The sequence below is a fragment of the Hemicordylus capensis genome, chromosome 4 (genome assembly GCF_027244095.1).
Source record: "Hemicordylus capensis ecotype Gifberg chromosome 4, rHemCap1.1.pri, whole genome shotgun sequence".
Classification (NCBI taxonomy): domain Eukaryota; kingdom Metazoa; phylum Chordata; class Lepidosauria; order Squamata; family Cordylidae; genus Hemicordylus; species Hemicordylus capensis.
The window spans coordinates 287,548,043-287,575,855 of record NC_069660.1 but is presented as its reverse complement, the minus strand read 5'-3'; the positions used below and the strand labels follow the sequence as shown (position 1 = coordinate 287,575,855).

General features: G+C 43.4%; 1 long non-coding RNA gene across 1 annotated transcript in view; it reads left to right on the top strand.

The window, feature by feature from the left end:
* The window catches only part of LOC128323911 (uncharacterized), a 31,517-nt gene extending 4,939 nt beyond the window's left edge, over positions 1–26,578 (top strand). The window contains exons 3-4 of the long non-coding RNA XR_008306524.1: positions 4,200–4,467; positions 25,831–26,578. This is a non-coding gene — a long non-coding RNA (uncharacterized LOC128323911). The remainder of the gene's footprint in view (positions 1–4,199; positions 4,468–25,830) is intronic.
* Positions 26,579–27,813: the final 1,235 nt, after the last annotated feature.

Below are 27,813 nucleotides of genomic sequence, written 5' to 3'. Positions count from 1 at the left end.
CTGGCACCCATGCAGGTTGAAGAATAGACCTAGCCTACAGGGAACATAGAATGCCACCTAATGGCCATGTTTTCTCCTTATTGCTTGCTTCAGCTGAACTCAGCATATTGTAAGAGCCTGTAGGTCCAACCAAAGTTCTATCCTGTCCAGCACCCTGTTCCCTACAGTGGCTATAGATGCCTCTGGGAAGCCCACAATTGGGGCATGAAGCCTTCCTCTGTTGTTGCTCCCCAGTAACTGGTCTCATCTCCTGTGGTATCCTGCCCTGAACCCAAAAGTTCTGTATTGCTATGGTGTCTGGTAGGCATTGACTGCTCCTCCACAAATGTGTCAAATCCCCTTTTAAAGCCGTCTAAGTTGATATCCATCACCATGCCTCATGGCAATGAATTCCATAAGTAAACTATGCATTGTTTGAACTAGGACTTGACTTTCTCTGGCCTCAGTCTTCTGCCAATTGCTTTCATTGGATGCGTCTGAATTCTAGTGTAAGAGGAGGAGAAAAAACTTTTCTGTGTCCACTTGCTTCAGAACCATGCCTCATTTTATAAACCTCTATCATTCCCTCTCTTACCCATCATCTTTTTCCTAAACTAAAAATTCCCAACCACTTTAGCCTTTCCTTGTAGGGCTGGTGCACGTCCCCTTGATCATTTTGATTGACTTCTTTGCTGCACCTTTTCCTGCTATGTGATGATATTTTTGAGATGGGACAACCATAACTGTACACTGTGTTCCAAACTTGGCTGCACCATATCCTGAACTTCTGAACTTGGATCATTAGGTGTGAGTTGCTTGTCATGGGGTGCATCTATTCCTTCCTGCAAGGTTGGAACTTATCTTAACTAGCTGACATCAGCATGAACATCTTGTATCACATTTGTATAGTACTTTATTGTGTTCAAAGCATTTCTCATATGTTATCTTGCTGTAATCCTTAGAACAACCCTGGAAGATTGGTGAGTATTATTAACTTCGCATTGCAGAGCAGGGCTAAAACAGAAAGAGAGAGACTTTCCTAGGACATGTAATATAGTTTCCTATATTTCTTTGCTTGGTTTATAGAAACACTTTAAAAAAAATAGATGTATGGTGGAGGTGAAACCCAGACAATCAGATATGATTGTCTGATTCATATCTTGGCCTCTTACAGTCATGCTAGACCAGGGGTGGCCAAACTGAGCTATTCTTGGACTGCTACGCCCATAACCCCTAGCTGCAATTACAGCTGGGGATGACGGTAGTTGTCGTCCAACAGCTAGAGAATCTCAGTTTGGCCACTCCAAGCATGTGATGAGCATAAATCGGATCAAGACTTTGGCATGGGGGTGGGATTGACCCTCTCTTCCCACAACGGTCCCAGTCTGGATTGGGTCTTCCCACAGCTACTATTTTTCTTAGAATAAAAGCTCCACTTAGTGACAATGGGCCTTCCCCCCACCCCCAGAGCAGGTGGAGGGGCAGCAGGGCCCCAGCATTGCTGCCCCCTGTACCTCTCCACACCCTTGTGCCTGAGGTGACTGCCTCACATTGCCTCACAGAAGGACCTACCCTGCTCAGAACAAAGAGCCATTGGGAGGCCTGATCCAGATTGGGACAGCTCCAGCCGGTCTTGGATGAAACAGATTATCTTGACCCATTTCAAACTGGCTTTCAGACAGGCTATGGGGTGGACACTGCCTTAGTCGGCCTGATGGAGGATCTCCAGTTGGGAATCATAAGAACAGCCCTGCTGGATCAGGCACAAGGCCCATCTAGTCCAGCATTCTGTTTCACACAGTGGTCCACCAGATGCCTCTGGGGAGCCCACAGGCAAGCGGTATGTGCATGCCCTCTCGCCTGCTATTGCTGCCCTGCAATTGGTATTGAGAGACATTGGGCCTCCGAGGCTGGAGATGGCCCACAGCCATCAGACTAGTAGCCATTGATAGACCTGTCCTCCATGGTTCTGTCTAAACTCCTTTTAAAGCCATCCAAGCTGGTGGCCATCACCACATCCCATGGCAAGGAATTCCATAGATTGATTAAGTGTTGTGTGAAAAAGTACTTCCTTTTGTTGGTCCTAAATTTCCCAACATTCAGTTTCATAGGTTGACCCCTGGTTCTAGTGTTGTGAGAGAGGGAGAAATATTTCTCTCTGTCTACCCTCTCCACGCCATGCATAATTTTATACACTTGAATCATGTTTCCCCTTCGTCACCTCTTTTCCATGGTAAAGAACCCCAGATGCTGTAGCCTAGCCTCATAAGGAAGGTCCTCCAGGCCCCTGATCATTTTGGTTGCCCTCTTCTGCACCTTTTCCAGGTCTACAATATCCTTTTTAAGATACGGTGACCAAAGCTGTACACAGTACTCCAGATGTGGCCGCACCATAGATTTGTACAAGGGCATTATAATATTAGCATTTTTATTTTCAATCCCCATCCTAATGATTCCTAGCATGGAATTAGCTTTTTTCACAGCTGCCACACACCGAGACAACACTTTCAATTAGCTGTCCACCACAACCCCAAGATCTCTCTCCTGGTCAGTCATCGACAGCTCAATCGACAGGAGGAGTGTGACTCTTGGTCCTTTTGGCTCTCTTGGGGTGTTTTTTTTTTTTTTTTTTGGATACCATTGTATCCTCCCTCTATTAGGGTTAGAGCAGGGCCTCACAACTTTGGCCTGCCAGCTGTTGTTGGACTACAGCTCCCATCATCCTTTACTATTGGCCACTGTGACTGGGGATGATGGGAGTTGTAATTCTACAACATCTGGAGGGCTGAAGTTGTACAGTCTTGCTTTACATGCAGGAAGCTCCATATTCAATCCCTAGTATCCCCAGTTAAATGAACCTCAAGCAGCAGAGCTGGAAAAGAGACCCCCACACAGCAGCTGCCAATCAGGATTCATGGTCTGACATGGTCAGTGCAAGACTCTAGCTAGCATGTGTTGATATGGATGGATGCAGTGTTCCCCCTAACAGGGATTACCAGATGTTATTGACTACAACTCCCAGAATCCCCAACTGCAATGGCTTTTGCCTGGGGATTATGGGAGTTGTAGTCATCAACATCTGAGAATCCCTGTTAGAGGGAACACGGGATGCTGTTAGAGGGAACATGGGATGGATGCTCCACTTGCTCTTTGAGTAGGGTCTTCATTTCAGCTGCAAGCAGGTGCGTAGCTATAATTGAGCAAAAGGGTTCAAAGAACGCGGGGCCCCAGCTCCTGAGGGCCCTCCAGCTCCACCCCTCCCTATTTTATTCAGTATCTCCCTCACTCTGAGGGGCCGCCAGAGAGAGGAATGAACACGGGCCCCCTCCCTGCTAGCTACGCCCCTGGCTGCAAGCTCTCTGGCTGGTCTGGACAGATCACTGTCAACCACATTTTCATAGCCATAAAATTTAAACAAAGTGGCAACTTGATAAGAATGCCTGTTGTGAAAAGCAGTGAGAGAGAGATTGTGAAGGGTTCATTCATCATGCATGATGCTATTTAATCATGCTACCAGCAAATCCCTTGCAACAGAAAAACTACCTATATTTTATTGTTTCATTGCTAGGCATCTGCATGCTAGCTGAATAGATTCACATAGCGATGTAGATACTATTGACTATGTGTGTTTCTTTTGTGCATTTGGCATTCTGTATACAAGCTTGTTTTTTCTGTGCATAAACACATAAGCAAGAAAATAACTTCATTTACTACTACTAACTGAGTAGATTTATCCCTGCTAAACGAACAAAGAGGCACCTTTCGAAGTGGTAAGTCTTATATTTAGCAGGGGGAGAGCAGCTGGCCCTCTCCAACCCCAGCACAGCATCATCATCTTTATTATTTATTTATTAATTTCTATGTAAACTGCTTTGCAGACGTTTGTTGAAAATTAATATATAAATATTGGTAATGGTAGTGGTACTACGGATATTTATATACTGCTTTTCAACAAAAGTTCCCAAAGCGGTTTACATAGAGAAATAAAAATAAAATAAAATGGTTCCCTTCCTCCAAAGGGCTCACAATCTAAAAAAGAAACATAAGATAGAGACTAGCAACAGCCACTGTGCTGGGGATGGATAGGGCCAGTTGCTCTCCCCCTACTAAATATAAGGGAATCACCACTTTTAAAAGGTGCCTCTTTGCTCAGTTAGCAGGGGTTAGCATGTAGTAATTGCTTCATAAACTTGTGATCAGTGGCTTTCATTTGAATACAGATCATTGAAAGGGCTGCTTCTGTGGGCTGGCATCTTTACCACAAGACATCTCCAAAGTCCTCCAGCCGCCGCCTCCTAGAACAGAAGCTCTCAGCCTGGGGTCCCCATTTGTGGCTGTGGATTATGGGAATTGCAGTCCAACATCATCTGAGGACCTGAGCTTCAGAATCCCTGCTCTGGAGCAAAGATCCTGGTACCTGGATTATATCGTCAATTTCCAGGGGCAGAAGACAGCACCATAAACAACCCTACAGCTCCCTAATACAGTGTACGTGTTTGTGGATTTCAGTTATAAGCTTGTCTGCCAGTCTTGGCTGAAGAGTGGAATATAATTATACCCAGGCACCAGATTGATTTCAGTTGCTTTTCATTGCTATGCAATTGTAATGAGCCCTTGCAAGTTGTAGAGTTTTGGCAACATTTGTATATTATTGCAACACCATGCGTGGGAGATTTATGGCAAGCTAAAAGTATGACGACTTGCTGGTACTGCCAGATTTTTCTAATATGAGGCATAGCAGCCTCACAAAGAACTTGGTTCTAGAATGATTCAGTTCATTCTAGCTTAGGGCTGTCTAGCATCAGTTCTAGCTTAGGGCTGTCCACTTTCTAAAGGCAGCTGGGCATTAATTGTCATGCATTTTAGTAATTTGTTTACTGTTTAAATATTACTGTGTTTTGCATTGCACTTGCCTGGGGGAGCTAGAGTATCCCAGTTAATTGGCCAAAGAGGCACTTTTTAAAGTGGTGGTTCTCCTGTTTAGCAAGGGAAGCACAACTGTATCTTTTCAACGCAGCATAGCATCCCTTCCAGTGGCTTTCCTTGGTATGTCCCTTGTATGAGTTCTTTTCTTTTTTTTTAGGTTGTGAGCCCCTTTGGGACAGGGAACCATTTTCTTCTTTTTTGGCCGTGTAAACCACTTTGAGAACTTGTTTTATTGAAAAGTAGTATATACATCTATGATCAGCACTGGACAGGCCTTGCTGGCATCTGCTTTTGCTTTGTTTGTTTGTTTCATTTGCATCCCATCCTTCTGCCAAGGAGTTTATTTATTTTTATTTATTTAATACATTTATTTGTATTAAATAAATAAAGTTTGTGGGGGGTATACATGGGTTTGTCCCCATTTCATCCTCACAACAATCTTGTGGGGTAAGTTAGGCTGGCCAACTGTGCTACTTCAGAATAGGGCAATTCACACGATCAATACTTGGGTGGGAGACATGTCCTACCCACATTCAGGAGCTGTGTGCACTTCCTTTTTGTGTGTGATTGTGTGTGAGCTTGATAATTTGCTTAGCTCCAGCTGAGCACACTCTACTCAGATACCATCCCCAGATTTGAAATGAGATAGGAGAACAAACCCAGCTCCCCACCTCCTACCTTACTTGGCAGTCTCACACAATTGCAAAACTCCTGAACTTGGGTAGGATGCGTCTCCTACCCAAGTAGTGATTGTGTGAACCACCCTCATATGTATCAGAGATTTGTTTGCTTGAAAGTGTTCCCGTGTCAAGGGGGGCACCTTAGTCTTCTAGCCAAGCTTACTGTGTGATGTATTAGCTCTCCACATACACAGAGATTTTGACATGGGGGAGCACGTGCAAATAATATGCTCTACCTATGGCCCCACCCAAACTCTTTAGAAGGAAAGATGCCTGAGTAGTCTACATGAGCTATACAGATTTTTTGTTGGGGGGGCAAGTCCTCTGTTTAGAGGCATGCCGGAACTTTCCCATGCAGGCAAGACTTAAAAGGCAATGCACAAAAAAGTGAAACAGCAGGGCGAGAACCACTTGATCCTTTAGGACAACACTTAAAAGTGCTTGATCATAATTTTCTAGGAAATTGCTTTTCAGCTGCCCTCAACAATAGCCTGATACGAAGTTCAGAAGTCAAAGTGCCTCTGGCCCCTGCTGAATATTGCTTCAGCCATCTGGAAAGATAAGCTGCCTAGATGGCATATCAATGGGAAATGAAGCTAGGTGGGCAGAGATGACGTAGATAAGACCACAGCAGGTTTGTTAGTAATAACAGTGAGAGCTGAACCATGCAATGCTTGTTGCTTGCGCAGAGAGAAGCTGCTTAAATTCTTAAGAGGGTTAGCAAATTTTCCCACCTTCTGTCCCAAAACACAGAGGTGTTCTGCACTACCATGATCTGGTGAGAGCACCCAATAGCTAACACAGCCTGGGCAGAAAATCATGTGCAGATTTCTCTCTAGGGTTGACTGCAGTTGAATCAAACTCTCCTTGGAGTTTCTGTGCATGAGCTGGTATGTTCCTGTACTGTTTACACAACAAAACATGGCCTTCTGGCTGCCACCCAAGGACATCAGATTTCTCCTCTGTTTTATCTTGCCATTTGCTGAAGATGCATATACATTATGAAATCAGTTGCTCCTAAGTAAATGTATGTATGCAGTTGGCATGTTCATATAGTAGTGCTAAAGACTCAACTCCTAGGGGTTAGATTCTGTATGCATGCAAAGATAATATAGCCCTTATAGCCTATATGATAGATTAGAGCCCTACATGGAAAGGGAAATGCCGGATGTTCAAGCTGGTTTGAGAAAAGGCCGAGGAACAAAAGACATCATGCTGATGCACACTGGATAATTGAGAAAGCCAAAGAATACCAGAAAGAAGTCAATAAGTGCTTTATTGACTACAGAAAAGCCTTCGATTGTGTCGACCATGTCAAGTTGTGGGATATCATTAGGAAAATGGGCGTCCCGGAACATCTCATTGAGAAACCTATACACAGGACAGGAAGCCACAGTCCAGAAAGAACATGGTAAAACAGATTGGTTCCAGATCGGCAAAGGAAAGACAAGGCTGTCTACTTTGTCCTTCTTTATTCAATTTATATGCTGAACATATACTGAGAGAAGCTAGATTGGAAGAAGATGAGTGTGTTTTTAAAGCTGAGGAAGAAACATCAATAACTTGCACTATGCTGATGACACTCTGATAGCTGAGAGTGTGGATGATCTGCACGGTCTAGTAATGAAAGTCAAGGAGCACAGTGGAAAAAATGGGACTACAACTAAATGTCAAAAAGACTAAACTAATGATAATGGGTACAGCAACCAACCTCAGAATTGACAATGAAGACACTGACGTGGTGGATATCGTCTGCTTTTTAGGATCGACCATCAACAGTAAAGGATCCAGCAGTCAAGAAATACGCCGCAGACTAGCACTTGGTAGGGTTGCAATGAAGGCCTTGGAAAGGATATTTAGATGCCATGATGTGTCTACACCTACAAAGATTAGAATCGTTCAGACCATGGTTTTCCCCATGACACTCTATGGATGTGAAAGCTGGACTTTGAAGAAACAAGATAGAAAAAACATTGACACTTTTGAACTTTGGTGCTGGAGAAGACTTTTGAGGATACCATGGACAGCCAGGAAAAAAGAAGAAAAAAAGGATCCTAGAATAAATCAATCCAGACTTTTCACTCAAAGCACAAATGACCAGGCTCAAACTAGCATACTTTGAAATGCATTATGCGAAGACCCAGCTCCCTTGAGAAGTCCGTAATGCTGGGGAAAGTTGAAAGCAAGAGAAGAAGAGGACGACCAGCAGCAAGGTGGATGGACTCGATCATGACAGCAATGAATGCACCATTGAGATACCTCAAAGGCCAAGATGAAGACAGATCATCCTGGAGAGGATCTATCTATGTGGTCGCTAAGAGTTGATACCGACTTGATGGCACTTAATCAGTCAATCAATATGGCCATTGAACAACTTCAGAGTAAGGTGATCAAAGCCAATGATGTCCTCTGGAACAAGAAGTGTATAACGTCTACCATTGGCCTCCTCTGAGTGAATTGTCTCAGCAGAGTGAATGCATATTTTCTACCTTGATCAGTTTCATTTGGCTCTGGATCAGCAGAACTTGGTCTTGGGAATCAATCCAAGAAGCTAGTTTTAAGATATGCAGATGAATTCTGTTAGCAGTAGCGAAGGGAAAGGCTCCAAGACTGCACTAGGACTCCTAGTCATTGTGGGCATCTTTACAAATCTTTATCAGGTTTCCCTGCTAACCAAGCAAAGAGGTGCCTTTTAAAGTGGTGCAATATCATATATTGAGTAAGGGAAGAGTAACTGGCCCTATCTGACAACAGCACAGCATCCCTCCAGTGGCTGTTGCTGGTGTCTGCCTTATGTACTTTTTAGATTGTGAGCCTTTTGGGGACATGGGACCATCTTATTTATTTTTCTACACAAACCACTTTGAGAACATTTTTTGAAAAGCAGTATATAAATAGTAGTCATAGTGGTAGGAGGTGGCTTATATTAGCTACCTGAGAATCGTATTTTGATGAGGGAGTTCAGAATTCTCTGTGGGATATAAGAAATGCCCTGCTGGATCAGACCAAAGGTCCATCTATTCAAGGCCTATAACTTTCTGTTGCTTCCAGGAAAAAAAAAACTGGTATTCAGGGAATACTGCCTCTCACACGAACATAGGAAGCTGCCTTGTATCGAGTCAGGTCACTGGTCCATCTAGCTCAGCATTGTCTACACGAACTGGCAGTGGCTCTCCAAGGATACAGTCTCCTCCAACCCTATCTGGGATGCCAGACCTTCTGCACATAAAGCAGATGCTCTTCCGCTGAGCTATGGTCCATCCCCTAAGTGGAATATCTTACAGCATTCACATGTAGTTACCCATCCAAGTTCAAACCAAAGAAGACTCTGCTTAGCAAAGGGGACAATTCATGCTCATTCCCACAAGACCAGAAGCCACCTAATGGCACAGCAGGGAAATGACTTGACTAGCAAGCCAGAGGTTGCCGGTTCGAATCTCCACTGGTAAGTTTCCCAGACTATGGGAAACACCTTTATCAGGCAGCTGCAATATAGGAAGATGCTGAAAGGCATCATCTCATACTCCATGGGAGATGGCAATGGTAAACCCCTCCTGTATTCTACCAAAGAAAACCACAGGGTTCTGTGGTCGCCAGGAGTCAACACTGACTCGACGGCACACTTTACCACAAGACCAACTCTCCTCCATTCTCACTGTGGAGGTTCTGTTTAGCTATTATGGCACATAGCACATTCTCCATGAATTTCTGGAATTCCCTTTCAAAGTCATATAAAGCAACAGCCATCACCACATCCTGTGGCAATGAGTTATGTGTTGTGTGAAGAACCTTCCCCCTTTCTTAGTCCTATGTCTATTCCAATCAAGTTCACTGTGTGACTTATGTTCTGTTATGAGACAGAAAACTTCTCCCTAGCCACACCAGGCATAATGGTATAGACAACCTGGGGGCCTCCAGATGTCGCTGAACTACAACTCTCATCAGCCCCAGCTACAATAAACTGTAGCTGGGGCTGATGGGAGTTCTTGTTCGGCAACATCTGGAGGCTCCCAGGTTGGGAACCCCTGGGATAGACCTTCACCATATTATTCTTGCCACCTTAGCTGACTTTTTTCTTAAGTAAAAAAATTATCCAAAGGCTTTAGCTTTTCTCCCTGGTCATTTTGGCTGCCTTTTCCCATACCCTTTCCAGCTCTGTGCTTTCCTTTTTGAAATGCGTGACCAGAACTAGGAGATCCCAACCTTGGGGTCCTCAAATGTTGTTGGACTACAACCCCCATCATCCCCAGCCACAATGGCTGAAGGCCAGGTTGTACCAGTCCTGCACAACATAAGGTCTGGGGGCCGGATCTGGCCTGCGGCAACTTTTTTTTTGCTGGCCCTAGGAGTGGGTCCAGTTTTGTGGTGTCTGAGGTGAGGTGCAAGGTGCTGCCTTGCCCCATGGCCCTGATGGGGATCAGCCCCCTTTCAAAATTAAGAGCTGAAAGTGCTTGAAGGGCAGAGAGGAGGAACAGTTGCTAGCAGCCTCCTCTTCTCTCCTCATGCTGTGGTTAACTAATAATGGCTTCCATTAATATTTTTAATGACTAATTAATAATTGTTTCATTACCTTGGCCCCCGCACACTAAGTCTTGATTGGTTCTGGCCCATTGGGGTATTTGAGTTGTTCACCCCTGTAAAAGAACATCATCTGGGAACCCAATAATGGGACATAAATTACTTGATATTACTACTCAAGGAGTACTCTAAAGGATTACTATATTTCAGCAGGACTCCTAGTAAATTTAATCAGGATGTCAGCCGCTGCAGTATACAGTGCTTCATATTTTGACTAAATTTACTAGAGGAAGTCTATTGACATTCAGTAATCCTTTAGAGCAGGGATCCTCAACGTTGGGCCCCCAGATGTTCTTGGACTTCAACTCCCATAATCCCCAGGCCCAGTGGCCTTTGGCTGGGGATTATGGGAGTTGAAGTCCAAGAACATCTGGGGGCCCAACGTTGAGGATCCCTGCTTTAGAGAAATCCCTAAGGCTATTCTCATGCACGGCTAAATTCGGACTAGGGAAGTCCAGCCTGATTTTGCCTGCGTATGAGAACCAAGGGGAGCTCCTGGGTAGCCCGCACGAGGGCGTCCAAAAAGTGATTTAAGTACCATGTGTTGTTGCAGTGCGGCTTCATGCCACGCTGACTCACGAGTTACCCCCAATGGAGAGGCTCCCCAGAAGGTACTGTGCACTCAAGCAGTGCTTTCAGGGACTACCAGGGGCCAGGAGGCCCCCAAATCCCACTGCTCGCACCGGCTTTGTCTGCAGGGAGAGTGGGTCAAACCCACTCTCCCTGCAAACCCTCTTTAGGCTCTTCACATTGTTCATGTGAAGAGCCTCCCTGAGTAGTAATATTGAGTAGTTTAGTGAGGATATCAGTCAGTATTCCAAATGTGGCCACACCACAGATCAACTTTGATACTAGGCAATTGACTTGAATTCATTTCTTAATCACCCCTGGCATGGAATTTGCCAGTGTGGGTTAGAGATCTCTGATTCCATTTTAGACAAATACTGTTCCTTGGGCAGGGGAATAACTATTAACCCAGTTAAAGGCTCTAGTAGTATAGTTATGCCCCTAAGGCTGCAGTCCATCTTTGTGTGAAAGAGAGCTCCATTCCAGTCATTGAGGCTTACTCAAACACAAAGTGGATAGGACTGGATGGGAAGGTGGAGGCTAAACTTTGTAGAGGTCAGTGGCCAGTGGTGGTGCTAGAAACATAATGGCGGGGGGAGACACGTAAGGGGCAAAGTGCATTTCTGGATTGGCAAGCTGTGACCCACATGTTTGGTTTCTGAAACAGAATGGGGAGGAGGGGCATGTGAGGGGGCAAGCTACTTGTCTAAGAAGGAGCTTGCCCGTCTATACTCCCCTGCCTGGATCCACCCTTATCAGTGGCAAAAGTGCGATGGGATTAGGCAGCAACATGAGGCTAGCCATGTTAGTCTTTTAAAAAAGAATTCAGTTGCACCTGAAATGATTTTATTGAAAGCACATGAGCTTTTGTAGGCCCTCTAATTTTTCACTGAGGCAGATAGGTGAGCTTATAGGGGCCATGGCCGAGCAACCTAAGCAGTGTATTGTACAACATGCAGGGATGTGGCCAAGCAACCTGGGCACTGCAACATGACTTTTAATTTGAAATGTTAAAATCTGTAATTCTGATTGTGGGTTTAGCTTGGATTTTTCACTTGTTTAGCTTAATTTGGTTAATTTTATTAGTCTGATTTTACATTGTAATGATTTTATAAATGTTGTGAGCCGCCCTGAGCAGTAGTGTATTGGAGGGGCAGGATACAAATATTTCTGAATGAATGAATGAATGAATGATAAATTACCAACATTAGTATGATTGTGTGAACTTGCACCAAGCCAGGAGTCTCATAAGCCACTTTGATGTAGTTCCACACCATCATGCTAATGTCAGAAACCCACATGAAACTTAGATCTGAACGACTGTGTGAACCAGCCAATACACTATAGCAAATTACCAAAGCAGATGAGCCAAGCCCATACCTCCAACACTGTGAAGATGAAGATAGCGATACACTGATAACCAGTTACTGGTTATCAGTGAAGAATTATTGCCCAAATCTCCCCACCCACTATTATGCTGATGATTGGATGATGATGATTGGATGATTCCACCTGCTTTTGCTTTATACTGTGTACTACAGAACGCCTTGGTGTTGTGCACCCATTTACTTGCAGATGCACTAAAGATGCAATGCATCCACCCACTCACCCGGAGATTTAAGTTCTAGAGATGCTGCAGAGGAAGCTGAATTCTGAAGAATGACAACTCTAGCAACTCAGGTTTAAATAAAGAAGAAAATTTGGCATCCCCAAGAGGCAGAAGTAGGGACAAAGCAAAGGCTTTGTGTCTACTTCTTCAGGAACAGATTCTAAAAAATAGGGACTCTCCCTGATAAATAGGGAGTGTCGGAGCCTATGATTACCTGTTTCATCAGACATGGGGCTGGACAATGTCAGCCTTTGTGATATGTGGAGCACTGCAAGGCTCCACCTACTGTGGGCCTTGAATGTCTACAAAGAAAAGGCAAAACCCAGCATTTCAGGTAGAGCAAAAGAGTGCTTTCACACAAGAAGCTGAAATCTGTTTTGCTCTTAAACCACCTCCTAATATGTGAAATGTACAGTGATTGCAGTGCATTCCCTAACATGAATCCTCTCTACATAAACAGCATCTGCAAGTAATGCAATGAGCAAAAGAGAGAAACAACAGATGTATGTATGTGAATATTGCAGGATCCCACCTTGCCATCCTAAAATAGGACCCCTGAGTAGGGTTACTAACCTGCTAGGATTGGCCGGGACTTTCTGGGAATTGGCATCAATTTTTAGGTGACTATGGAAAGCAATCCTGGAGATTTTCATAGCTTGATGTTGGCAGGGAGGGATGGGGGTGGGGGGAATTTCCAGGAATAGCTTTAGTCAGAGTTAGCAATCCTACCTTCAAAACAGTTAATGATCAAACACTCATATAATCACAACTACAAAACAAAACAGGCAATAAAACATCACAGCTAAGGACAACGGATATTTATGCACCACTTTTAAACAAAAGTTGCCAAAGCAGTGTACATAGGTAGATATAAATAAATAAATAAAATGGCTACCTGTCCCCACAGGGCTCACAATCTAAAAAAGAACCATAAGATAGACACCAATAACATACCCTGGAGGGATGATGTGCTGGGAATGGATAGGGACAGTTGCTCTCCTCCTGCTAAATAAAGAGAATTGCCACTTTTTAAAGGTGCCTCTTTGCTCAGTTAGCAGGGAAGAATTAGCTAAGTGTGCCCTGATTAAAATAAGTTTGTTTTTAGCTGACACCTAAAGGCACAATGAGAGGGAGCTAATCAGATCCCCTGTAGCAGAGTGTTCCCAGCCTGGGCTGCATTATCAGGAAGAAGGCCATATCTCACACACATCTCAGAAGACAGAGAGTAGAACCACTTCTGAATATCTGCATATACAGGCAGATTCATATGGAGATACACACTTTTTAATGCCAGGTATGAAAATGCCCTGAATGTTAGCATTATACCAATCTTACAGGCTGGTGCAGACATAACACTCCCAGTCTCCTAACTTTGAGAGCATCAAGAGTGTGCCACGAGCTCATCTGCTTCTTCCTTCGCTCTTGTGTAAATTATCATTTTGGGGGCAAGCCATGATGCCATCTCAGTCCTATTCAGACATTATGTTGTGCCTGCATTCAGATATCTTTACTCACAGCCATGTTTTTTTGTTTTTTGTGAGTGACTATTGTTTATTGTGAAACTGGATACAGGCCCCTTGAAATGCAGATATAGATAAGAAGTTTACTGCTGTACCTGTGTTCAACATAAAACATGACTAACTATCTGTGTACAGATCTATACCTGTGTACACTGCACGCAGATTGTATGAGTGTTGACCATACTGTGAATAGGGCTCTATTCACATGTTGACACTAATCATGGGAAGGAGGGATGAGCCTTCTCCCTGGCATGTTCCCCATCTCCTAAAACACTGGGAAAATTCCATTCTATGGGGACATGTCATAAGTATTTCTATGAGTCAACAAATACCAAATGCATCCAGTAAAATGGGCTCCAGTCCATGGTAGCTTATGTCAAAATAGAAGTATTAGTCTTTTAAAGGTCCATAAGATTCCTGCGGTACAATCCTATGCATGTTGGTGTTGGGGCTGTAATCTAAAGTTGTGCCATCGAGTTGGTGTCGGCTCTTGGTGCCCACAGAGCCCTGTGGTTGTCTTTGGTAGAATACAGGAGGGGGTTACCATTCCCATCTCCTGTGCTGTCTGAGATGATACCTTTCAGCATCTTCCTCTGTCGTTGCTGTGCTGCCCGAGATAGGTGTTTCCCATAGTCTGAGAAACATACCAGCAGGGATTCGAACCAGCAACCTCTTGCTCCCTTGGCAAGTTACTTCCCTGCTGCGCCATTAAGTGACTGTTGGGGCTGTAGCTCAGTAGCAAAGCACCGTATCATCTCTGAGTAGGGCTGGGAAAGACTCCTGGCTGAAACCTTGGAGAGCTGCTGCCAATGAGCGTAAACTGTGCTGAGCTGGATAGACTAATGGCTTAAGCATCAGGCAACTTTCTAGGTCTACGCAGAAATAGGTTCTGCTAAGTTTGGTCTCAGTTAAATAGGCTCATTCTCATGGTCGTGAATAAGGTAGGGGTGGCCTCCTACCCAAGTCTGAGAGCTGTGCACACTTGTTTTCTATGTGTGTGAGTTAAAAACCTGGCCGGAGGTATCAGCAGTGACCATGTGCTAAGTAGGTGAGTTGGAGGGCTTTCCCTCTTACTTAGTCAAAGACCTCCAGCCCAGCTACTGCTTAGCACACTATCACTGCTGGCACCTTTGACCTTGTTTTTAACACACACACGAGCAGAAAATGGGAGCATGTACAGCTCCCGAACTTAGGTAGGAGGCTTCTCCTACCCTATTCATGTGAATGATGACAGCGACATTATTTATACACCGCTTTTCAACAAAAGGTTCCCAAAACTGTTTACACAGAGAAATAAAAATAAAGTTGGTTCCCTGTCCCCAAAGGGCTCACAATCTAAAAAGTTATATAAGATAGACACCAGCAACAGCCACTGGAGGGATGCTGTGCTGGAGTTGGATAGAGCCAGTTGCTCTCCCCCTGCTCAATAAAGAGAATCATCACCACTTTTAAAAGGTGCCTCTTTGCTCAGTATTGTCCTGGAGGATGATACTATCATGAAAACGAGCCTATCTATCTGTACTAAAATGTGTACAGTATAGCATTGAAACCTTTGATGGTTTTCTTGCCACTGACTCAGCTACTCCTCTGGAACTTGGAGCAAACCCACTTGAGCAGAGATGTGTCTGTCCACTTATTTTGGATACTGCTAGTGTGGCTTGTGTCAGAAACTTCTATCCAACAAATTTGTGTAGGTAGGTACATTGGATAAATCTATACCAGCTGTGTGAGAGAGAGAGAGAGAGAGAGAGAGAGAGAGAGAGAGAGAGAGAGAGAGAGATGTGCATACTGTTTAAAGCTTCAGGTGTTGTGATGCTAATTGGGAAAGTCACCAAGGATGGCTTGATAATGTGTGGGAATTTCACTCTGCAGGATTAGTCACTAATTAGTTGCTGACAGTTGATGTGTGCCCCTCCCAAACCCCACCTAAAGCACTCGTAGCACACTCAGAGAATTCCCATGTGATCGAATATTACCATTGCTATGAACAATTAAGCAAATGCATCTTGGCAACAGAAACTATAGTGCAATCGTATGAACATTAAAATTGAGTTGCGGTACCCAACTCTCTAAACAATGAACTATATAATTAGACATGGCGCTAAAAGCGTACACAGGCATTTTGCAAATACGAAACCATGGGGAATGCACAGCAGCAAAGAACCCTTTTCGCCTGCAAATCCAAATCAGTCTTTCTTTCTTCCCCTTGTCTTGTGGTTTAAGAATAGAATGTGTACAAGACAAACAGGAATAATCTAAATCCCAAAGTGCAGTGTAGTGAAAATGCTGCTATTTTACCCAGAATAAGTAAATGTGATTATGATGAGAATTCCTCATGTCTGCAGTGGGACACATAGGAAGCCGCCTTATACTGAGTCAGACTATTGGTCCATCTAGCTCGGTACTGTCTAGACAGGCAGGCAGCAGCAGCTTCTCTCAGCCCTGTCTAGAGATGCTTATGTTACCTAGTACTTGAATATGTCCCTCCCAGACCCCATTTAAATCAAGCTGGGCATGTACAACCAGTTGTGAGGCCCCATTTAAGTGTACTGTAGGGAATGCAGGATTTGTCAGTTTAGGATTCCATGCAACCAAAGGAATATATTTAAGTCAGGTATACAAGTGTTAGCATATCGGGTTATATGGCTGTATGGACCACTACAACTCTCATCATCCCCAGCTGCAATTGTGCCTGGGGATTATAGGAGTTGTAGTCCAACAACAGCTGGAAAGCCTCAGGTTGGCCACCCGATACACAGGAGCTGGTAATCTGATATGTATATACCACTTTTTAACAACAACAAAAAAGTTTACAAAATGGTGTTCATAGAAAATGAAATAAGAAAGGTGTCCTGTCCCAACAGGGCTCGCAGTCTAAAAAGAAATGCAGACACCAGCAACAGCCGCTGGAGGAATGCTGTGCTGGGGTTGGATAGGGACAGTTGCTCTCCCCCTGCTCAATAGAAGAGTATCACCACAATCTGCCTCTTTGCTCAGTTAGCAGGGGTTAAATGTGGCCCAGGCCATGTAAATGTGGACCTTGCACAGGCAAGTCTCTCTCTTTTACCCCTCTCCCTTTCCCTCCCTCCCTTTTTTAACATGTCCAGAAATGAAATGGGATCTTAAGAGAAATAAATCAGAAGTGCAAGTGGCTCTTAATTCCACAATTATTCCACATCAGCATATCACTTAAATTCATACACCCACCTATACATGCATATCAAAGTGACCTTCTCTTACACTGAATTGACCTCTTGATTATAATCTGATTATTTGCACAGCCCCCAGGGCTGTTGCATAAACACAGTTCTACTGGATGAGTAGCACAATCCTCTGGTGATGGGCAAATACCAGCATAAGTATTCATGGATGAAGGGGACTATACAGCCATGTCTACCGCTATTAAAATAACCTAAAGCTGCTTGGTTTTTCACCCATCACTGTGTAAAATAATTCATGTGTCAGCCTATCCTGGTAAGGCTATTGCTGTGTCAGCAAAGATGGTCCAAAATGTTACAAAGTGCCTTTTGTTTAAAGAAAACAAAGCAACAGTCTAGCAATCTTCTGGATCCTTAGTAAAATGGGAGACAAAAGCTGTAGAAAAGAAATTGGGTTTTATAAAATACCTGATTAGGCATAATTGCGCTAGTTTTAGATATTTTCCATTGTGTCTGCTGCCTTATATTCTGCTTTTGTCTGCTTTTCACCATTTGAATTAACCTTCCTATGCTTGTAAATAGCATTTGGATAATCTGATATTGGGGTAAATTAGAATCTGATTAAGCTGCCTTTGTCAGCCAAAGGGGAGTCTCTTAGCTATAATGGGCTCCTGCTGGGATAAAGTTTTTAAAAAACCAGTGGTGTGGATGGAACCCAAATGAATGAGTCTTTCCCACAGAATCGGCACCTCTCCCTCCTGACTAAAGGGAAAGATCCGTGCAGTTAAGCCCCCTCATATTAAGCCCACATTATCCTAGCTGTGCAGCTGCTGTTCTGGGTAAGCAAGCACCACATGGTGAGGAGAACATCTAGAGGCTCCCACAGCCATAGTTTTTGGGGTTTTTTAAAGCAATGTTTCTGACAATTACTCTACAAAAATGAAATCATATTTGTAGTACATGGCTGAAGCTATACAGGGATCTAGGGCCTTTAATGATGCCCCACTCTTAATTCCCCAGGGGTGTGTTAAACCCCTGATACTTTACTTATGTGCTCCCCCCCCACACACACACACACTCAAACCCTTCTGGAAGTATTAATTTCAAAAATACAAGCCTATATCCACACTAAGTGTTAGTATAGACAGAGGACACTTCCATGTATGAATAGAAGAAAGGGAGGGTGATTTTTGGCAATCCCCTCTGCAGCTGCCTGTGCCTGTGAGCACAGAAATATGTCCCTGAAGACTGCAGCTTGCTAGACTCCATCTGTGCTGAATACCTGCTCCCACCCTCGCTTTGGCCACAAGGCCTGCCAACAGCAATTATTACCTGACTCGTTTTCTGGATTCTGCTTCAGTCCCTTCATACGAATAATTTTCAGCCATGGCCTAAAGTTGCCAGTCTATGGCAACTGTCTCCGTATCTAACATCTGTTGCTGTTTGCACCATAGGTTCTCCTAGTCTGATGGGCAATGATGTTCCCAGAAGCATCCAATGTCTGTGGTGGAACTCTCCACACAGTCGGGGGATCAATGTAGCAAACAGCAATAGATATAACAGAAAGAAGCAGGTGCCATGGGGGATAATTACTACTATTATTAAAAATATGTATATTCTACTTTTCAACAACAACAAAAGATCTCAAAGCCATTTACATAGCAAAAGAAAATAGAACATAGGAAACTGCCATATACTGAGTCAGACTATAGGTCCATCTTGCTCAGTATTGTCTACACAGACTGGCAGCGGCTTCTCCAAGTTGCAGGCAGGAATCTCTCTCAGCCCTATCTTGGAAGTTGCCAGGGAGGGAACTTGGAACCTTCTGCTCTTCCCAGAGCGGCTCCATCCCCTAAGGGAATATCTTACAGTGCTCACACTTCTAGTCTCCCTTTCGTATGCAACCAGGGTGGATCCTGCTTAGCTTATGGGACAAGTCATGCTTGCTACCACAAGACCAGCTCTCTTCCTCTAAGGTGGTTCCCTGCCCCAAAAGGGATTTTTCTTCTGTCCCATCCCAAAAGAAAAACAGAAGAAGGAAACCAGTGGCAGGCACTGGAAAAATGGGGCAATTGCTACTCCCCTGCTAAATACAAGAAAGCAACCACTTCAAAAGGTGCATCTGATAGCTATAGGCCACCTCCAGCCTCAGAGGTGAGATGCCTCTAAATATTAGTTGCCGGGGAGCAATAGCAGGCTTCCCAGGGGCATCTGGTGGGCCACTGTGTGAAACAGGATACTAGACTAGATAGGCCATGGGCTTGATCTAGCAGGGGTGTTCTTATGTTCTTATCTTTGCCTAGTTAGCAGGGGATATTGTGCACCAGCCATAAAAATGAGACCTGGGGCACAATTCAGACTAAGTTAGTAATTACTAAATCCCATTGAAATTAATGGGACTTGTTAGTCATGTCTCATTGATTTCAATGGTGCTTAGTCACAACTAATTTGGTCTGGATTCTGCCCCTGGACGGGATGAGAGGTGGATCTCACAGTGTTGGCAGAGTAAAGTTGTGCCATCGAGTCGGTGTCAACTCCTGGTGACCCCAGGGCCATGTGTTTTTTTCTGGTAGAATACAGGAGGGGTTTACCATGTTGACAGAGTACCCAAAGCTAAATCTTGGTCAGTATTCCCCCATCTGAATCCTCCCCTACACATACACACACTGACCTTGAGTAGAGATAAAATGTAGTCCATGAGACCTCAAAAGGAAGGTTCCAGAAATATGACAAGCGACTCCCTTTCCCTTAATCACCACTGCACTCTGCAGTCTCCTTGCCTGGAACATACATTATGCAATATTTGCACACAATTTTAACAAATATTTGCCACTTCCATTTGCCACTTCCTTGCTTGGTACACAGAATATGCAATATATGCACATAATTTTTACAGATATTTATTGGTCCCTGTTTTTACAAAGTTACCTAGATTGCAAGATGAGAATAGTGGTGGATAAATATATGTAAAGAAAATTTCAAAGGCAGATAACAAATTGCCTATTATGGCAATTGGGGCTATAACTTCTTTTTCTGCTTCTGTTAGTTCAAAATGCTGGTTTATGTTTAGGCCTCCCATGGGTGTTGCTTTCTTTGATGTGATAATTAAACAAACAATTGCCCCTGTCTTGGAGTTCAGGTGCACCTGGTTTTGGAAGGGCATGTGAAGGCTTAGACAGGCAGGGGCCCACCTCCTAAATGCCACATGCCACAACTGGATGCTAGCCATTTTTCTGAGGTAAATTTTATTTTGAAATGGAACAAGAATTAGCCTGTGAAGCAGCACAGCTATTGTGCAAGTCTTCTGTTTGGAGGCCCGCTTCTCCCGAGCAGGCTGATCCTGTTATTCTTCTCCTTTCTGCAGGGCAAGTCTGAACGGGAAGAAAGGAAGGAACAAGAAGTGCCTGTTCCACCTTTCCCAAATGCTCCTTTGTAGCAGAACTTGTTCAGCCCGAGGAAACTTTACATATTTTCACCGCGGTGTCAGTGACTCAGACGCTGGTGGCTGCAACCACCGTACAGACAATCCAGTGTTGGTTTCAGAGACATATGTAATTATTGCCTTTAGTAAATGGCTGCTCCTTGCTGGCATGCTGCGGTCATCCCACACTCCACTATAGGAATGACTGTGGGCAGGATCCTTTGGCCACAGAGGGAAAGGAAGCCCTTCCTACTGCGACTTGAGAGAAAGCAGCCCTATATATATATCTTTGCTTGTTACACAGAATATGCAATATATGCACATAATTTTTACAAATATTTATTGGTCCCTGCTCTTACAAAGTTACCTAGATTGCAAGATGAGAATAATGGTGGAGATATATCATTTTCTTTCAGTCAGCCCCAGTTAAAATTATTTGTGGGCCTGCATGGGGGTCAAAGGTTGTGAAGTTTAGGATTTCGTGGGAACATGCACTTGTTTGGACATGGCCCAAGAGCTTAGTTTACCTGTTTGACAGGTAGCAATTAGAGAGTAATAGCTTGCCAAGCTGGAATGTAGCTGCAGAGGCCGATTGCTGAGGATCTGGTTTACCTGTTCAGCAGGTGTGGGCTGTAGGGCTCAGATAAGTATGTGCACACACAGCATTCCAAAGAATCAATTTTCTCTTAAAAGACACAGCAATGACTGCAGGGCACAAAAGGGCTGGGCAAAAGCCCCACTGGAAGATGGTTGGTTATTTGCACGGCAAAGAAGCAAAATAAAGAGTGGCACAGAAGATAAGCAAAGGGAAAAGACTGACGGTGGCACAAGGCTCTTTTTTCTCCCCCACCCCCACTTTTCTTTTTGTCTGGCAGGAGGAAGAAATGTTTGGTTAGTGAATGGAACAAATGGTACTCTTGGGCCACTTTTCATATACTCCACACAGGGTTTAGACAGTGCTTTCTTGTCCCCATCCTCTTAAACCTATGTACACCTCCCCTGAATCTGGAGTTTTGCATGGATGCTATCTGCTAGTCCTTCTAGCAGATTGGATTTTTGCATGCAGATATGGAGGAGAACTGGTCTTGTGGTTGCAAGCATGAATTGTCCCCTTTGCTAAGCAGGGTCTGCCCTGGTTGCATTTGAATGAGAGACTACATGTGTGAGCACTGTGAGATATTCCCCTCTAGGGATTGGGCTGCTCTGGGAAGAGCATCTGTATGCTTGCATGAAGAAGGTATCAAGTTCCCTCCATGGCAACTCCAATATAGGGCTGAGAGAGATTCCTGCCTGCAACTTTGGAGAATCCACTGCCAGTCTGTGTAGACAATATTGAGCTAGATGGATCAGTGGTCTGACTCAGTATATGGCAGTTGCCTATGTCCCTGTGTTCCACTCGGGACAAGGACAATCGAGTTGAAATTTAGGAGTGAAATGCATTTGAGGGAAGGAACAAGCAAATATTTATTTGCTTGAAGCAGTCAGCATTCTCCTAATAATTTTTTAAATAAGTAAAACTGCCACCCACTTAAAGAAAGCTTAGCTGGTTCATTAGATGAGTTTTAGTTGGTTAAATTTACAAATGGGGTAAAAATGGCTAAAACCAGAGGCCTGCTTGCTTGTTTGTTTTAGATTATGCTTTAGAGACTACATGTATGAGCACTGTAAGATATTCCCCTCAGGGGATAGAGCCACTCTGGGAAGAGCAGCAGGTTTTAAGTTCCCTCCCTGTCTTCTCCAAGATAGAGCTGAGAGATGCCTGCCTGCAACCTTGGAGAAGCCACTGCCAGTCTGTGAAGACAGTACTGAGATAGACCAATGGTTTGATTCAGTATATGGCAGCTTCCTATGTTCCTCTGCTTGCATGTGTCATAAGAGGGACCATCTTTCCCTCCTGTATGAGAGGAAAGGAGGAATGCCCCTTGAAAACGATGCTTACCACCTGCAGTTTTTATGATAACTTTTATTAAAAATTATATAAATCTGCTACTTGATTAATCAGGAGCATCTTAATTTTTTCCAGCCCATTATTCTATCCAATTAATTGAGTAAATGTTGCTATCCTAATTCCCAGTTATGGATACTATTAAATTTAGGGTTTGGGGCGGGGAGTATAAATATATTTAATTTAGCAAGCCGCTCCTTAAGATTAATGACCAAGATTAAAGTTTTTCCCAAGTATCCCTCAGAGTATCCCTTTTCTAATTCTAGTGGCTGAAGCAGGCTCTTATCTATGAATACTCATGCCACAATAAACATGTTAGTCTTTAAGATGCTGCAAGATTGCTTTTTGCATTTCCCTCAAAGTTGAATGTCAAAATAAAAATCTGAAAAGATGAGAAGTACAAAAGGTTGAATTCTGAAACTATGTCAGACATTGTGTCAACATTGGGATCAGGCAGCTTCCTGTGTTCCTATATTCCCCCTGGCTGTCACCTCACCTCAGAGGATCTTCCTCCTTCTGCCACAGCCATTTTATGTGTGGAATCTGGAATTGATCTCCAAAGAAAAAAATGAAATACCACTAAGGGGGAGGGGGTCTCTCTGTTTGGAGGAATAGTGGAAGGAGCTGTGTTTCACCCTTTCCCTCACCCCCAATTTTTCTGTTCAAAGCTGTTTCCCAAACTGTTGTTTGCCCAAAGGCTGACATCAGCAGCTTGCAAGGCAAAGGGGGCTAATTTTTATAGCCCCCCCCCCTCCATAGCTACAAGCAGTTCAAAACAAAAACAAAGAAATTAATGACAGATCTCCCACATAACATGTCCTTTGGCCCTAACTCTTTGAGCTGGGTTGAACTGTTAAAGAAAAAGAAAAATCCTGTTATTTTTTAAATGTCCATTTCAGAACTCAAATGAACCGCAGATGCATTTAATATTGCCTCTCCAAAGACACTTGAGACTTGGCTTCACATTTAATTGCCATAGAACGAACTGCAGGAGCAACTGTTTGCTTGGCTGGGGAAGTGAGAAAGCTAATGACTTCTTCTCGGACTCAAGCAAATGCTTCTGAGGGTTGCTTCTTAGATACATTTTGTACTTGATTCCAAGACCCAAATCCAAAACACACACACCTAGCCTATCATTTATGAAAAGTACACAAATGTATGGCGTGTGACTTCTCCTTTTAAAAGACTGGCCAGCAGGAATCCAATTATTTCCCAGTCATGAGTAATGTGAAGGGTAAAGCCACAGTTTATAGAAGTGTGCCCTTAATTGTTCAATTATTTCTTGAGATTTATGGCCTATCCCATCCGAAAGGCTCAGGACTGGGTAGCAAAAGCAATTCCCTGCCACGAACACAGAATAACAAACAGAATAAGGTGTAATCTAATCTATTAACATTGTGGTGTAGTGGTTAGAATGTTGTACTAGGACTGGGGAAACTTGAGTTCAAATTCCCATTCAGCCATGAAACTCACTGGGTGACTCTGGGCCAGTCATGTATCTCTCAGCCTAAACAACCCTCACAGGGTTGTTGTGGGGATAAACATCTGGGCTCCTTGGAGGAAGAGAGGATATAAATGCAGCAAATAAACAAACATTTTAAAGACTTTAAAACAAGCATTAAATTTAAAACATTGAAACAGTACAGCAGCCAACACTTCTCAAAAACCATAGCTTTTAAAAAACCATATTAAAAGCAAGGCAGAAAATTTAAAATAGATCATCTACACCCTAAAGCTTATCTGAAGAGGAGAGCAATTTCCCCCTCTAAATAAGACAGCTTTCTTTTGAACATGGAGAGACAGCTTGTCAAATCTCCACAAGTAGGAAACTCCACAGGCACAGAATCACTACCAAAAAGTATCTGGTTACTGTCATACGCACCCAAGCTAATGGTGGGGCAGAGCAAGAGGATCTTTAAAAGCCTGTGTAGATTGCTCTGTAGGACAGGAGAACAGTCTCTGCCCCAAAGAGCTTACACTAAAATTCAACACGCTGGAGACAACAGAAGAAGGGAAGGGAGGCAGGCAGGAATTAAGCCCCGGAAGAATACAGATTTCAGTTACATGGACTGAAGTCACAGTGGGTTGCAAGAACTATTGTTCCAATGGCTTCACAGAAACGGACAGTTTTGAAGAGAGATTTGAGGGAATTCAGTCAGAAGCCCATTCCAGACATGAGGGAAAACAAGAGAGAAAAGGTAGAGCTGTCTGAGGGAGGAGGAAGAGGAGGAGGCCTTCAGATGAGTGAGGGTGGCAGAGCTGGAGCAGCAAGCAGGGATGTATCGGGAGAGAAGAACAGAGAAATAACGAGGGATAAAGCCAAGCGAGGCTTTGAAGGAGAGAATGAGGAGTTTGTGCCGGATTGGGGAGCAGACAGAAGACCGAAGCAGGGGTTTTACAGAATGCAGGCTGTCATAGTATTAGAGCAACCGGAAAGGTAAATAATTTTGGCACTAGAGTTCTGGACAGAGGTGAGGGGATTGAGGACACGGCCAGCTCTGTCATGAAGTAGAGTGAAGTGGACCACTTCAGGGGGCAGATTGGGGGCCAGTTTTCAGGGGTCACATGGCAGCCCATCCAGCAGCACACACACCCCACCGCCACACACACACACACGCAGCCTGCAGAGGAAGGAAGATAAAATGGCACCCATAAAATGGGTATGATTTTAACAGCAAAAAAGAGAAGGAAAAGGGGTACGATTTGGAATGCTCTCCCTGTGGGCATCCACTCCTCAGTCTCCATTACAGCTTTTAGAAAGCAAGTAAAATTGTGGGTTTTTTACCCAGACTTTTATGAGAGTGTTATTTTCTTGTTTCTGCTGCTTCTGTGCTGTGTTTTACAGTTTTATTGTGTATATATATTTTTAAAAGCTTTAAAAAACTGATTTGTATTTTTTCTTATATTCCAATTTAATACTTCTATTGTTTTAACTGTTTAATAGTTTTGAATTGATTAAAAATATATATTTTGTAAACCACCTTGAGATAATTTTAGGGAAAGGTGGTACTGTATATAAATCTAACAATAAAATCAATATTTGCTTCAGGCAATACAATGTCATGGGCCAGTTCTGATTTATGGCAATACAGTGTGAAGCGAGAAACAAATTAAGCCCCGTGAAGAAGCTAACATCACCATGAAAAATTAATAACTGTGGGCTAATCACTAAATTTGCACTGATTAAAATGCCATTTTTCTCTAACGTGCAATGCAGTCTCCTCCACTTGTCACTAGATCAATAAAATGGTGCATCCAGCTTGCTGTAGGAGCGATCTCAGGGCTGCAAATGACCCACATAGAGGGTCGCTTAATAAATTCCCCTTTTTTTCTGGCCAAAGATGGACAACCCTAAGGTTATCTGACATATAGAGAGGAAAGCAGCCAGTAAGCTTTTGTTTTGTTTTAAATCTCTTTTTACCTTTCTCTTTTTCTTCCTTTTCACAGAAACCAGCGTATTTGCTCTATGCCAGTCCTGTAATCCATGCAGTTTCACATGGCTTTTCAATTCTGACTGTTTAGAAAAGGGCTTCCCTGCAAAGAAAAGGGCTTCCCTGCATTCATTCAAAAAAGAGGAAAAATGAGTCAAAACGCTTCGTGTCATGTTAGCATTTCTTACAACCTGCAGTTTCACTGTATCATCCATGGAGCGACTGTTATGAGGAAGCAGCGGGAAAGGGGACTCATAGCTACCCCTATGGAGTAATGTTCATATAAAGAGATGAAATTGGGATAAAAGGTTGAGTAAAAATATGGATGAATATTTGTAGAAGTTGGATCTATTCTAAGCCATATTCTCAACCAGGAGCAAAGTTCTGACTAGGATCCTTTGTACATATGTATTGGATTCTATCACATGGTGAGCAAATTGCACATTAGAAAACAAATGGTGTCTAAATCTATATGGAGGGTCTTGGTATTAAATTAACACACTGCTAGCCTACAAACATTTTTACTCTCTATATTTGTGGCGCACCGACAGTCTGAAGAATGAATGAATGAATGAATGAACGAATGAATGAATATCTTCCAGTTAGATTTAGATTTGTTTTTAGACTTATATTAACTGAATTTTTAAAATTTGTTTTTATTGCTGATCACCTTGGGAGCTGTTAATGATGGAAATACGTTCTATATAAAAATAGTAAATACTGTAAATGCAATACGAACATAGTAAATAAAGCTTCTCTGCCTAGTGGTGTTTCTTTCTTTTATATATATTGTATTTTAAATTGTTTTAACTGTGTTAATGTTTCAGTGGTTTTTATATTATGAGCTGCCCAGGGTCCTTTGTGTATATGTAATAAATAAATAAATAAGCAAGCAAGCTGCATTATACTGAGCCAGTCCAGAAGTTCATCTGACTCAAGATTGTCTGCTTTGGCTGGTGGCAGCTTTTCCATAACTAAGACAAGAGCCTTTCCCAAGTCCACTACACATCCTTGGCCCCCCAGCTGTTGTTGGACTACAACTCCCACCGTCCCCAGCTATAGCGGCCAACAGGAATGATGGGAGACATTGTAGGCCGCCAACATCTGCAGGAGAGGTGAGGTTAAACACTCCTGCTTTAACCAATCTCGATACTCTGAGGACTGAACCTGAGACCTCCTTGTGTATGCTAAGCATGTGCTCTTTCACTGAGCTATTGCCCTTCTTCCTTACCACACAGAATCATGTAACTGGATATTTGCCAACCTGTTATAATGATTGCACACCTTCCCTGGTCTTCCTTGAGAAAGTTTATGAACAGTAGCAGCTCAAGACCTGTGTGTGCTTGATGCAGGCAGCTAAATGCCACCCCCTTGCCTGGACCCTCTTTCCCCCCTTTTTTTAAAGTGAGGTACAGGAGGACATCTTGCCACCTCTCTGACACCCCAACAATCTGCTGCCTGAGGTGACCACCTCACCTCGCCTCATATAAGGGTTGCCCCTGCCTATAAAGTTGTATTAAGCAGTGCTTTCATGGTTATCTCCCGGATGCACTATGGAAGACATCTAAAATGGAGGAGGAATTGCCAGGCATGCTTCAACATGTGGCTCACAATGGTGAAGACACCAAGGCAGAAAGCTGAATGTAAACTTTCTTCAAAAGCAAAGCTCACCACAGTTCACACTGTGGTGCAGTGAATGGGACTGTTCTTCTATCTGAGCCATTCTTAAAGCCTAAGGAATACAAGTTGTTCTTGAGGAAATTAGTTTTCCAGTGCATTCAGTCCCACTATTCCACCTGGTTTGGGTTTTTATGTAGTCATCCTGGAAGATTGATGTACGTTCCTTTTAATAAGTACACTTTGTGCTGTCAAAAGGGAGCCTTTTTATGCCCCTCCTACTACAGTAGTGCCTGTCAGGACAGACAAAAGAAAACACTACTTTTCACGCAACTCATAATTAACTTGTGGAATTAGCTGCAACAAGACGTAGCAATGGGCA